Source organism: Triticum urartu, chromosome 2 (assembly GCF_003073215.2).
Source record: "Triticum urartu cultivar G1812 chromosome 2, Tu2.1, whole genome shotgun sequence".
In the NCBI taxonomy this organism is placed as follows: Eukaryota; Viridiplantae; Streptophyta; class Magnoliopsida; order Poales; family Poaceae; genus Triticum; species Triticum urartu.
In genome coordinates, this window is record NC_053023.1 from 126,967,677 (window position 1) to 126,974,932 (window position 7,256).

A 7,256-nucleotide genomic window follows, 5' to 3' on the forward strand; every position below is an offset into this window, starting at 1 on the left:
CAATGGAATGAAATGAGTTACTCATCGAGGCGAACATTTTGGTATACTATATGCCCAAATCGGAGCTACGGGTGAGGAGATAACACAGGTCAAACTATGCATAAAAATTAAGGTTTCGGGGATAAAAGTCAACCGTCAAATTTCAGATCTCAGATCTGCACGCTTCCCGAGGCTCGCCGGCGCACTGTTCACCGGAGCACGGAAGTCGAGGTTCGTCGGAGAGGAAGACCGGGGCGGCGCCGGGGAGGTCGGAGGAGGCCGGAGCGGCCCGACGGAGGAGGAGGCGGCGGCCGGCGCGGTGGCCCGCGGCGGTGGTGGCCCGCGGCGGCGGCGCCCACCGGAGCTGAGGGAGGCGGCGGCGACCGAGGCGAGGAGGCGCGGGGGCGGCTCGGGCTCGCGGGGGCCCGATCTGGGCCTCCCGGGCCGCGGCGGCGGCGAGGTGGCGATGCCACGTGGCGGCGAGCCACTGGCTGCGGGCGGCGGCGGGCGTCGGGTCGGACACGTCCGGCGCGGCGGAGAGGGATTTAGGGTTTCGGAGAGAGGGAGAGATCCGAAATTCGGGGGGTCCTATTTATAGGCATAAGTGGAGCTAGGAGAGTCCAAATGAGGTGCGGTTTTCGGCCACGCGATCGTGATCGAACGCTCTAGGACATGGAGCAGAGTTTGGTGGGTTTTGGGCCAAATTGGAGGGGTGTTGGGCTGCAACACACACGAGGCCTTTTCGTCCCCTCGGTTAACCGTTGGAGTATCAAACGAAGTCCAAATGGTACGAAACTTGACAGGCGGTCTACCGGTAGTAAACCAAGGCCGCTTGGCAAGTCTCGGTCCAATCCAGAAATGTTTAATCCCCACACATGAAAGAAAGGTAGAATTGACCACCGGAGGAGAACGAAGCGCCGGAATGCAAAACGGACAACGGGGAAAAAGCTCGAATGCATAAGATGAACACGTATGCGAATGCAATGCACATGATGACATGATATGAGATGCATGACAACGAAAACAACACACGGAGACAAAGACCCGAACCCGAGAAATAAATATAACTTAACGCCGGAAACGCAAGAGTTGGAGTACAAATTGGGAAAGTTACATCCGGGTGCATGACAACGAAAACAACACAGGGAGACAAAGACCCGAACCTGAGAAATAAATATAACTTAACACCGGAAACGGCAAGAGTTGGAGTACAAATTGGGAAAGTTACATCCGGGGTGTTACAGTAGCACACAAAGTGTTCCTCCAGTAAACGGGAGTTGCATAATCTCATAGTCATAGGAACATGTATAAGTCATGAAGAAAGCAATAGCAACATACTAAACGATCGGGTGCTAAGCTAATGGAATGGGTCATGTCAATCACATCATTCTCCTAATGATGTGATCCCGTTAATCAAATGACAACTCATGTCTATGGTTAGGAAACATAACCATCTTCGATTAACGAGCTAGTCAAGTAGAGGCATACTAGTGACACTTTGTTTGTCTATGTATTCACACAAGTATTACGTTTCCGGTTAATACAATTCTAGCATGAATAATAAACATTTATCATGATATAAGGAAATAAATAATAACTTTCTTATTGCCTCTAGGGCTTATTTCCTTCAGTCTCCCACTTGCACTAGAGTCAATAATCTAGATTACACAGTAATGATTCTAACACCCATGGAGCCTTGGTGCTGATCATGTTTTGCTCGTGGAAGAGGCTTAGTAAATGGGTCTGCTACATTCAGATCCGTATGTATCTTGCAAATCTGGATTCCTTTGCCAAGGCAATTGCACCAGTATTGTCACAAAAGATTTTCATTGGACCCGGTGCACTAGGTATGACACCCAGATCGGATATGAACTCCTTCATCCAGACTCCTTCTTTGGTGCTTCCGAAGCAGCTATGTACTCCGCTTCACATGTAGATCCCGCCACGACTCTTTGTTTAGAACTGCACCAACTGACAGCTCCACTGTTTAATGTAAATACGTATCCGGTTTGCGATTGAGAATCGTACGGATCAGTGTCAAAGCTTGCATTAACGTAACCATTTACGATGAGCTCTTTGTCACCTCCATATACGAGAAACAAATCCTTAGTCCTTTTTAGGTATTTCAGGATGTTCTTGACCGCTGTCCAGTGATCCACTCCTGGATTACTTTGGTACCTCCCTGCTAGACTTATAGCAAGGCACACATCGGGTCTGGTACACAGCATTGCATATATGATAGAGCCTATGGCTGAAGCATAGGGAACATCTTTCATTTTTTCTCTCTATCTTCTGAAGTGGTCGGGCATTGAGTCTTACTCAACTTCACACCTTGTAACACAGGCAAGAATCCTTTCTTTGCTTGATCCATTTTGAAATTCTTCAAAACTTTGTCAAGGTATGTGCTTTGTGAAAGTCCAATTAAGCGTCTTGATCTATCTCTATAGATCTTAATGCCCAATATGTAAGCAGCTTCACCGAGGTCTTTCATTGAAAAACTCTTATTCAAGTATCCCTTTATGCTATCCAAAAATTCTATATCATTTCCGATTAGCAATATGTCATCCACATATAATATCAGAAATGCTACAGAGCTCCCACTCACTTTCTTGTAAATACAGGCTTCTCCAAAAGTCTACACAAAACCAAATGCTTTGATCACACTATCAAAGTGTTTATTCCAACTCCGAGATGCTTGCACCAGTCCATAAATGGATCGCTGGAGCTTGCACACTTTGTTAGCTCCCTTTGGATCGACAAAACCTTCCGGATGCATCATATACAACTCTTCTTCCAGAAATCCATTCAGGAATGCAGTTTTGACATCCATCTACCAAATTTCATAATCATAAAATGCGTCAATTGCTAACATGATTCGGACAGACTTAAGCATCGCTACAGGTCAGAAGGTCCCATCATAGTCAATCCCTTGAACTTGTCGAAAACCTTTTGCGACAAGTCGAGCTTTGTAGACAGTAACATTACCGTCAGCGTCAGTCTTCTTCTTGAAGATCCATTTATTTTCAATTGCTTGCCGATCATTGGGCAAGTCAACCAAAGTCCACACTTTGTTCTCATACATGGATCCCATCTCAGATTTCATGGCTTCAAGCCATTTTGCGGAATCTGGGCTCACCATTGCTTCTTCATAGTTCGTAGGTTCATCATGATCTAGTAGCATGACTTCCAGAACAGGATTACCGTACCACTCTGGTGCGGATCTTACTCTGCTTGATCTACGAGGTTTAGTAGTAACTTGTTCTGAAGTTTCATGATCATCATCATTAGCTTCCTCACTAATTGGTGTAGGTGTCACAGAAACCGGTTTCTGTGATCTACTACTTTCCAATAAGGGAGCGGGTACAGTTACCTCATCAAGTTCTACTTTCCTCCCACTCACTTCTTTCGAGAGAAACTCCTTCTCTAGAAAGGATCCATTCTTAGCAACAAATGTCTTGCCTTCGGATCTATGATAGAAGGTGTACCCAACAGTCTCCTTCAGGTATCCTATGAAGACACATTTCTCCGATTTGGGTTCGAGCTTATCAGGTTGAAGCTTTTTCACATAAGCATCGCAGCCCCAAACTTTCAGAATTGACAACTTTGGTTTCTTGCCAAACCATAGTTCATAAGGCGTCGTCTCAACGGATTTTGATGGTGCCCTATTTAACGTGAATGCGGCCATCTCTAAAGCATAACCCCAAAATGGTAGCGGTAAATCTATAAGAGACATCATAGATCGCACCATATCAAGTAAAGTACAATTACGATGTTCGGACACACCATTACGCTGTGGTGTTCTGGGTGGCATGAGTTGCGAAACTATTCCGCATTGTTTCAAATGTAAACCAAACTCGTAACTCAAATATTCTCCTCCACGATCAGATCGTAGAAACTTTATTTTCTTGTTACGATGATTTTCAACTTCACTCTGAAATTCTTTGAACTTTTCAAATGTTTCAGACTTATGTTTCATTAAGTAGATATACCCATATCTTCTTAAATCATCTGTGAAGGTGAGAAAATAACGATATCCACCACGAGCTTCAACATTCATTGGACCACATACATCTGTATGTATGATTTCCAACAAATCTGTTGCTCTCTCCATAGTACCGGAGAATGACGCTTTAGTCATCTTGCCCATGAGGCACGGTTCGCAAGTACCAAGTGATTCATAATCAAGTGGTTCCAAAAGTCCATCAGTATGGAGTTTCTTCATGTGCTTTACACCGATATGACCTAAATGGCAGTGCCACAAATAAGTTGCACTATCATTATCAACTCTGCATCTTTTGGCTTCAACATTATGAATATGTGTATCACTACTATCGAGATTCATAAAAAATAGACCACTCTTCAAGGGTGCATGACCATAAAAGATATTACTCATATAAATAGAACAACCATTATTCTCTGATTTAAATGAATAACCGTCTCGCATCAAACAAGATCCAGATATAATGTTCATGCTTAACGCTGGCACCAAATAACAATTATTTAGGTCTAATACTAATCCCGAAGGTAGATGTAGAGGTAGCGTGCCGACTGCGATCACATCGACTTTGGAACCATTTCCCACACGCATCGTCACCTCATCCTTCGCCAGTGTTCGCTTAATCCGTAGTCCCTGTTTCGAGTTGCAAATATTAGCATCAGAACCAGTATCAAATACCCAGGTGCTACTGCGAGCTCTAGTAAGGTACACATCAATAACATGTATATCACATATACCTTTGTTCACCTTGCCATCCTTCTTATCCGCCAAATACTTGGGGCAGTTCCGCTTCCAGTGACCAATCTGCTTGTAGTAGAAGCACTCAGTTTCAGGCTTAGGTCCATACTTGGGTTTCTTCTCCTGAGCAGCAACTTGCTTGCTGTTCTTCTTGAAGTTCCCCTTCTTCTTCCCATTGCCCTTTTTCTTGAAACTAGTGGTCTTGTTGACCATCAACACTTGATGCTCCTTCTTGATTTCTACCTACGCAGCTTTTAGCATTGCGAAGAGCTCGGGAATTGTCTGATCCATCCCTTGCATATTATAGTTCATCATGAAGCTCTTGTAGCTAGGTGGAAGTGATTGGAGAATTCTGTCAATGACGCAATCATCTGGAAGATTAACTTCCAGTTGAATCAAATGATTATTATACCCAGACATTTTGAGTATATGCTCACTGACAGAACTGTTCTCCTCCATCTTGCAGCTTTAGAACTTATTGGAGACTTCATATCTCTCAATCTGGGCATTTGCTTGAAATATTAGCTTCAACTCCTGGAACATCTCATATGCTCCATGACGTTCAAAACGTCGTTGAAGACCCGGTTCTAAGCCGTAAAGCATGGCACATTGAACTATCGAGTAGTCATCAGCTTTGCTCTGCCAGACGTTCTTAACGTCATCAGTTGCATCAGCAGTAGGCCTGGCACCCAGCGGTGCTTCCAGGACGTAATTCTTCTGTGCAGCAATGAGGATAATCCTCAAGTTACGGACCCAGTCCGTATAATTGCTACCATCATCTTTCAACTTTGCTTTCTCAAGGAACGCATTAAAATTCAACGGAACAACAGCACGGGCCATCTATCTACAATCAAACATAAACAAGCAAGATACTATCAGGTACTAAGTTCATAATAAATTTAAGTTCAATTAACCATATTACTTAAGAACTCCCACTTAGAAAGACATCCCTCTAATCTTCTAAGTGATCACGTGATCCAAATCAACTAAACCATAACCGATCATCACGTGAAATGGAGTAGTTTTCAATGGTGAACATCACTATGTTGATCATATCTACTATATGATTCACACTCGACCTTTCGGTCTCAGTGTTTCGAGGCCATATCTGCATATGCTAGGCTCGTCAAGTTTAACCTGAGTATTCTGCGTGTGCAAAACTGGCTTGCACCCGTTGTAGATGGACGTAGAGCTTATCACACCCGATCATCACGTGGTGTCCGGGAACGACGAACTTTGGCAACGGTGCATACTCAGGGAGAACACTTTTATCTTGAAATTTAGTGAGAGATCATCTTATAATGCTACCGTCAATCAAAGCAAGATAACATGCATAAAAGATAAACATCACATGCAATTAATATAAGTGATATGATATGGCCATCATCATCTTGTGCTTGTGATCTCCATCTCCGAAGCATCGTCATGATCACCATCGTCACCGACGCGACACCTTGATCTCCATCGTAGCATCGTTGTCGTATTGCCAATCTTATGCTTCTACGACTATCGCTACCGCTTAGTGATAAAGTAAAGCATTACAGGGCGATTGCATTGCATACAATAAAGCGACAACCATATGGCTCCTGCCAGTTGCCGATAACTTGGTTACAAAACATGATCATCTCATATAATAAAATTTAGCATCATGCCTTGACCATATCACATCACAACATGCCCTGCAAAAACAAGTTAGACGTCCTCTACTTTGTTTGTTGCAAGTTTTACGTGGCTGCTACGAGCTTAGCAAGAACCAATCTTACCTACGCATCAAAAACCACAACGATAGTTTGTCAAGTTGGTGCTATTTTAACCTTCGCAAGGACCGGGCGTAGCCACACTCGGTTCAACTAAAGTTGGAGAAACTGACACCCGCCAGCCACCTGTGTGCAAAGCACGTCGGTAGAACCAGTCTCGCGTAAGCGTACGCGTAATGTCGGTCCAGGCCGCTTCATCCAACAATACCGCCGAACCAAAGTATGACATGCTGGTAAGCAGTATGACTTATATCTCCCACAACTCACTTGTGTTCTACTCGTGCATATAACATCAACACATAAAACCTAGGCTCGGATGCCACTGTTGGGGAACGTAGTAATTTCAAAAAAAATCCTACGCACACGCAAGATCATGGTGATGCACAGCAACGAGAGGGGAGAGTGTTGTCTACGTACCCTCGTAGACCGGAAGCGGAAGCGTTATAACAACGCGGTTGATGTAGTCGTACGTCTTCACGGCCCGACCGATCAAGCACCAAAACAACGGCACCTCCGAGTTTTTGCACACGTTCAGCTCGATGACGATCCCCGGACTCCGATCCAGCAAAGTGTCGGGGATGAGTTCCGTCAGCACGACAGCGTGGTGACGATCTTGATGTTCTACCGTCGCAGGGCTTCGCCTAAGCACCGCTACAATATTATCGAGGATTATGGTGGAGGGGGGCACCGCACACGGCTAAGAGATCAATGATCAATTGTTGTGTCTATGGAGTGCCCCCTGCCCCCGTATATAAAGGAGTGGAGGAGGGGGCCGGCCAAGGAGG